Source organism: Olea europaea, unplaced genomic scaffold (assembly GCF_002742605.1).
Source record: "Olea europaea var. sylvestris unplaced genomic scaffold, O_europaea_v1 scaffold555, whole genome shotgun sequence".
In the NCBI taxonomy this organism is placed as follows: Eukaryota; Viridiplantae; Streptophyta; class Magnoliopsida; order Lamiales; family Oleaceae; genus Olea; species Olea europaea.
Window position 1 is genome coordinate 19,768 of NW_019263883.1, and position 6,203 is coordinate 25,970.

At 33.8% G+C, this 6,203-nt stretch overlaps 1 pseudogene; it reads left to right on the forward strand.

Annotated features, from left to right (window-relative positions):
* The first annotated feature begins 662 nt into the window (after window positions 1-662).
* Window positions 663-1,902, forward strand: LOC111389054 (annotated as a pseudogene).
* The last annotated feature ends 4,301 nt before the right edge of the window (window positions 1,903-6,203 follow it).

A 6,203-nucleotide genomic window follows, 5' to 3' on the forward strand; every position in this document is an offset into this window, starting at 1 on the left:
TAACAAAGTTAAAGAAAAAAAGGAACTGATCCAAGCTTGATCAATAAATGTTATCTGGGGGCACTTTTTCAACAATGGACCTGAAATGGCTAGCTTGATACATTTCTAGTTGAAATATAATAGTTTCGAATTTTATAACCAAAAATTAGACAGCTCCATTAAAATCCTCAATTTTAGCTACATAACGAACCATTAAACATGAATTTACATGTGTAAATATGTATTTAGAATAAGTAGAATCTTTGACGCCAAGTAGAGAGCATACAAGTAAATTTACACACAAGTTTACAATTACAATTTTTTTTCCTCAAAAGATAAGAGTAATACAAGCTGGACTGAACAGAACTAGAGTTATACATTTCAATCATCGCACGTAAAACGTTTGATTCTATTTGCAAAATTTCATGGGTACCTAGTTTGGTAACCAAATTGAACTAGACTATATATGCCCAACTCTTAGGCAAGAATGGATGGACCATGATCTTCTTCAAATATTGTTCTGAAATTTACTAGTAGTTTTGCCTAATAGCCAACATAAATATGTACCCAACTACATGTTTTTTCCCTATATATTTTCAAGACTCTGCTGGTTTATACAATATTTTCAAGCTTCTTTGATTGTTGCAAGTTCTTCCAGTACAAATTAGAGCTTCGCCAAGTAAATGGCATTTCTAAGCGTTCAAACCTTAGCTTTCATATTTGGCATCTCGGGTACACACATTCTTGGAAATTCTTTATATACGTGTGTGTATATATATATGTCCACACACGTGACACGTGCATGGTAATTTTCATGTGTGAATCTTAACTTTTCGTTTTGTTCCTATCGTTTACAGGTAATATCGTGTCATTCCTGGTGTTTTTGGCACCTATGTAAGGCTTTCAAACTCGAAAACTAACCAATAACTGGTTATCACACAACTTAATGAAATATTAATTTTTTTCCCCATATATGAATTTGTTTAGGCCAACCTTTTACACAATATACAAGAGGAAATCTTCAGAAGGATTTCAGGCTCTACCGTATTCAGTTGCACTGTTCAGTGCATCATTGTTGCTATATTATGCTTTTCTCAAGTCAGATACCTACATAATTAGCATCAACGGTATCGGATGCTTAATTGAACTAATTTACCTCTCAATATATATAATATATTCCCCCAAGAAGACAAAGGTAAATCTCTTTTGCATTCTTTCATTATCATAATTTTTGTCACATTTAATTCTTTTTAAAGTGCTACTGTCCATTGTTTTCTCACAGATTTCAACGTCTGGAATGATACTTCTATTCAATGTTGGAGGTTTAGGGGTGATAATGGCAGTTACCTTGCTAGTTGTTAAAGGTTCGAGCCGAATGACCCTGATGGGATGGGTATGCGCCGTTATCAACCTGGCCGTATTTGCTTCGCCGTTAAACATCATGGTACGTAAATTTGGGCTTGTTAATAATAGATTATGTCTGTGTTATCGTATCACATTTGGTTCATAATTTGTCTTTCTTTTTTCACAGAGACAAGTCATACGAACCAAGAGTGTAGAATTCATGCCATTTGCTCTATCCTTTTTCCTCACTATTTGTTCCAAAATGTGGTTCTTCTATGGATTTTTCATTAGGGACTATTACATCGCTGTACGTAATTGACAAACAATTAGCATTAACTCAAGCCATTCCTCCTTTCTTTTTTACTTTCAGGTAGAAGCCATCTAATTATACAATTTTTTCTCATCGTTTTGCAGTTACCAAATGTTATGGGATTTTTATTTGGAATTGCTCAAATGACACTATACTTCATTTACAAGGATGCGAAAAAAGATGTCGACCTGAATTTTACGCTCGAAGGGCTACGGATATTTTGAAATTTGAAGGTTGAAGTGTGCAATGATCCAAGAAAAGATATATAGGAAATTTGAGACTTTATTCCACTAGAAATCCAGCAGTTTTTACTTTGTGTTTTGAGTATGAAAGAACGTACTAGCAATGTGTTTTTTCTTTAATTCTAATTGAAACTAATATTTTAGTTTTAAGTGAGAAACTAATATTTTAGTTTCGATTCTTTGTAATACACACAAAGGGATTTCAAGTCTTGAATTTTAGTAACAATTACCATGTAGCATTTTGTGGAAATATACTCCACCAGTTTCACAAATATAAATTTGCTTTCATTTTCACACAAATTTTTAAAAAAAATGTAATTAATTTAGTTGAAAATATAAAATTTACCCATTTTTCTAATATATCCCTAAATTCAATAAAGATTTAAATAGAAGTTGTTCTTATTTGTTGATAATAAAATACATTAAATAAAGACATATTAAAAACAAGGAAGGTGATCTATAATTTAGAGTAAACGAAAACCGAAAATAAGTCTATCTTTATGGGACGGAGGAAGTATGTGTGAGTAGTAGATCACATATCATTGTACCATTAATATTCTAGGCAAGTAAGATTAAGGGCGGGTTTGGTGTAGATTTTTTGAGAATTTGTGTTATGAAAAATGATGCTTTTGGAGAATGTTATTTTTATAAGTAGGAAAAAAGTTATAAGTTCACATGCATAATTATTTTATTAGGAGAATATAAAAAAAATACTTTTTGTGAAAATGAATTTTAAATAATATGTATCAAACATGGGCTAATTATCATAGTTATGATCGTGGGATGAAGTTTTGTGTCAATTTTTTATAATCTCAGCCCGTCAATGATGAGATGCAATCATTTGAAATACATAGATTGGTCAACATTCAAATATTGCAGAAGTTAAATAAAAAAACAACAATACAATACCCAATTTTTCCATTCTCCAGCATCAGGTTGCTGTTTGCTTAAACTTGGTTGGACTGAATCAAACTAAAACTGAGAGTGGATTTGACTCAAATCAAATTATATATAAAAGGGTAAGTGGGTACATATTCAAAAAATTTAATTGGCCAATATTTTGTCCCATTGTCTTTTCTTGAATATATTTTCAATTTTTTCTAGGATTTTCCAACAGAATTTTTACTAGTAACATTTTAATGAGGCATATTATTTTTGTAATATTGAATATTTATAACTTACACGATATTTTCCTCAAATATTTTTATGATTTTACTCTCTTATGTCTCAAATTTTATATGAGACTTCTGAAGAGAACAACAACAAAATCTATTTTTAATGGACCACAACGCTAACTAAAGTCAAACAATGATAAATTAGTGTTTTGTATAAAGACTATATTACTTAGGGGGTTAAAACAAGACGACATAAAACATAATTCATCACAGTCATTTAATACAAATTTTTCAAAGATGGTGTATTGAATAACCATTGCTATAATGAAATACACGCTTGAATTTTAATTCTATTAATTTTCTTCTAACATTCTTCCTTTCCTCTTAGTTTCATAAACATGAACTAATATAATATTATTATTGTTATTTTTTCCTTTTTCATGACAAACCAGTTTTTTTTCAACTTTTGCAATTTTCATAGAATAAAGTCTGGATTTGGACAAAAGCCTCTAGAAAAGCTCAGTGAAGAATGTGAGCATATACAAGAATCCTGAACCAATGATTAGTCCCCTCAGTAAGCCCCTTGGATTGTTCAAATTAAAGTTGGGAGATTAAATTCGTCTGTTTTATTGCAGACACTTGCTCACTACCAAAAACACGTCCAGTCAGTCAAAGTGTAAAGTTTTACTATGTCAAGAATATTTATAACATTATAACATAAGATCTTGTAATTCTAGGCTGAATCACTCCTTCAACAATTGAGAAAATACATTCAAACCCTCAAAGCTTTCATCTAAGCTGGTTTTAGAGTCGATTTTCGATTTTTTTTTATGCTGAAAGAAAAACACGCTGGAGATTGGACCAAAGTGTACTAAAGTTGTTAAGGACGTCAAAATTGCCAAAACGTATGTGAAAATTTTAAATTATGAACTAGTTTTCTATCACCACTGAATTAAGACGATTTGAACCTTTTTGTATAGGTAAATGAATTCTATTACTGATAAGAGTATGTTACACAATGTAAGCCCAAGACACGCCTGTAGGCATGTAGAAAACAACAAACCAAAGATGAAGAATGGAGGAGAAAGAAAGAAAATCGATTGATAGCAACCTCCAAACTTGGTTGCATAATGTAAGATTACAATGGTTTATTTAGTACAAAACTAAGAAAACATAATAAGACTAAACTACCCTTAACCTAATTAACTTATTACATTAACATCCCCCCTCAAACTCACGATGCTACAACAAGGAGCAACGAGAGTTTGGCCAACAAAAAGCGTAAATGATAAATCGAATTTGACTTCGTGGCAAAGTCTACAAGTTGCAACGACGGAGAGCAACGAAAGGTAGGGAAATGATGCCGAATTGTAGATAATCAACAAAACCACACAATCTCAGCAAAACCAAACAGATGCAAATTTCAAATTTCAAATTGAACTTGCCATACCAATTCCAAGAACTGACTATGCCAAATTCCAAACTCCAGGACAAATATCAAACGAAATTTCTAATCCCGTGAATCGGGCAAACAAACGAAATTTCCAAATCCCGTGAACCGGGCATCAAACGAAATTTGCATCCTGAACTGAGCACCAAACCAAATTTTCAATCCCGCGAACTGGGTACAAAACTAAATTCAAGCTCGACAAATGCCAAATTTAATACACCCACAGCTAACAACACATCCCCATCTTCAGCAACTCATCAAACAAGGCCCAACAATATGCAACAAATATTACCCAAAATCAGCCCATACATAATCATATTCCATAATGCCATAATGAGGAAAACTCCAATTAATCTACTTTTTTTTTTTTCGAAGAGACTTCTCCAGCAGGCCTAATTAATTAGAGTCCAACACCTTTTTTTTTTCTTTCTTTCTTTTTTTTTTTTAAAAACCCAAATGCACAAATTGAAATCTCAAAATGCAAGGCCCAAATCCAACATTACCAAACTGCTGGCAATCCACAGCCCACTACTTAGGCCCAATTCAGCTGACCCATCAAACATTTCGAGCCCACTTAAAAATTAAAGTACCAGCCCAACTAAAAAAAAAAACTAACACAGCAGGCCCAACACAACAAATCCAAGCCAACTTGAACCAACTGGCCCAATTTCAACACACTCCAGGATCCAAAACCAATCTACAGCCCATAACCCACGAAACCAAACCTGGCCCAATTTCCTCCAACTTCATCATCTCCAGCACTGCGGCTGCGGCTGCCTCTTGTTGACACCAACACACATCCAACATTACCGACCTCCTACAACAACAATACTCAACCATAAACAAACGTCAACCACCAGCTGACCAGCATTCATCACAACAACCCATCAGTAAAACTTTACTGATACAGCCCAAGCTGACTCCGGAAAACTGCCGTCAAACCATGATCGGCCACCAACTGAATTGAAGTTCAAATCTGACCAAAAGCTTCCAAAATTATGGCCAAACCTAAGCACAGTCCCATAAGAATCCAACTTGAATCGAAGAAGAAGACCAAACCTCAAATGTTCAGAAAACCAATCTGACCAGTAACCTACCTTACCAAACTGAGCTGGAAAACACAATCCAAATTCCAAAAAATCCCAACGGTGACCAACCAAACACTAACACCAAAGAAAAGAAAATCGAACCTGTTGAAATAAAAAATCAGCACCCCTGGTCACCTGAAGCAGTTGAGATCAGAAATTCAAACCACCTTTAACTCATCAAGGAGCAGAACAAAACATTCTCCTTATTCTCATCACCAATATCACCCTCAACTCTATCACCAAGAACCACAGCAGCACTTACCACAACAGTAAAATCCTCTGACCGTTGGATGAGCGGCACAAGGCCGCTCGCCGGAGAATGGAAGCTCAAAAGTTTAATCCAAGATTAAATCCGCTCTGATACCATATAGAAAACAACAAACCAAAGATGAAGAATGGAGAAGAAAGAGAGAAAACCGATTGATAGCCGCCTCCAAATTTGGTTGCATAATGTAAGATTACAATGATTTATATAGTACAAAACTAAGGAAACATAATAAGACTAAACTACCCTTAACCTAATTAACTTATTACATTAACAAGGCAAACATGCTCACAAGCAGCATCTTGTCTAATTTAAAATTTGAAATCGAAGTGGGAGATGGTGATTTTGTAGCGGTAATTTCCGTGTCATTTGGATGGAATCTGATCGGCTTATTTTTAATTTCAGCTCCT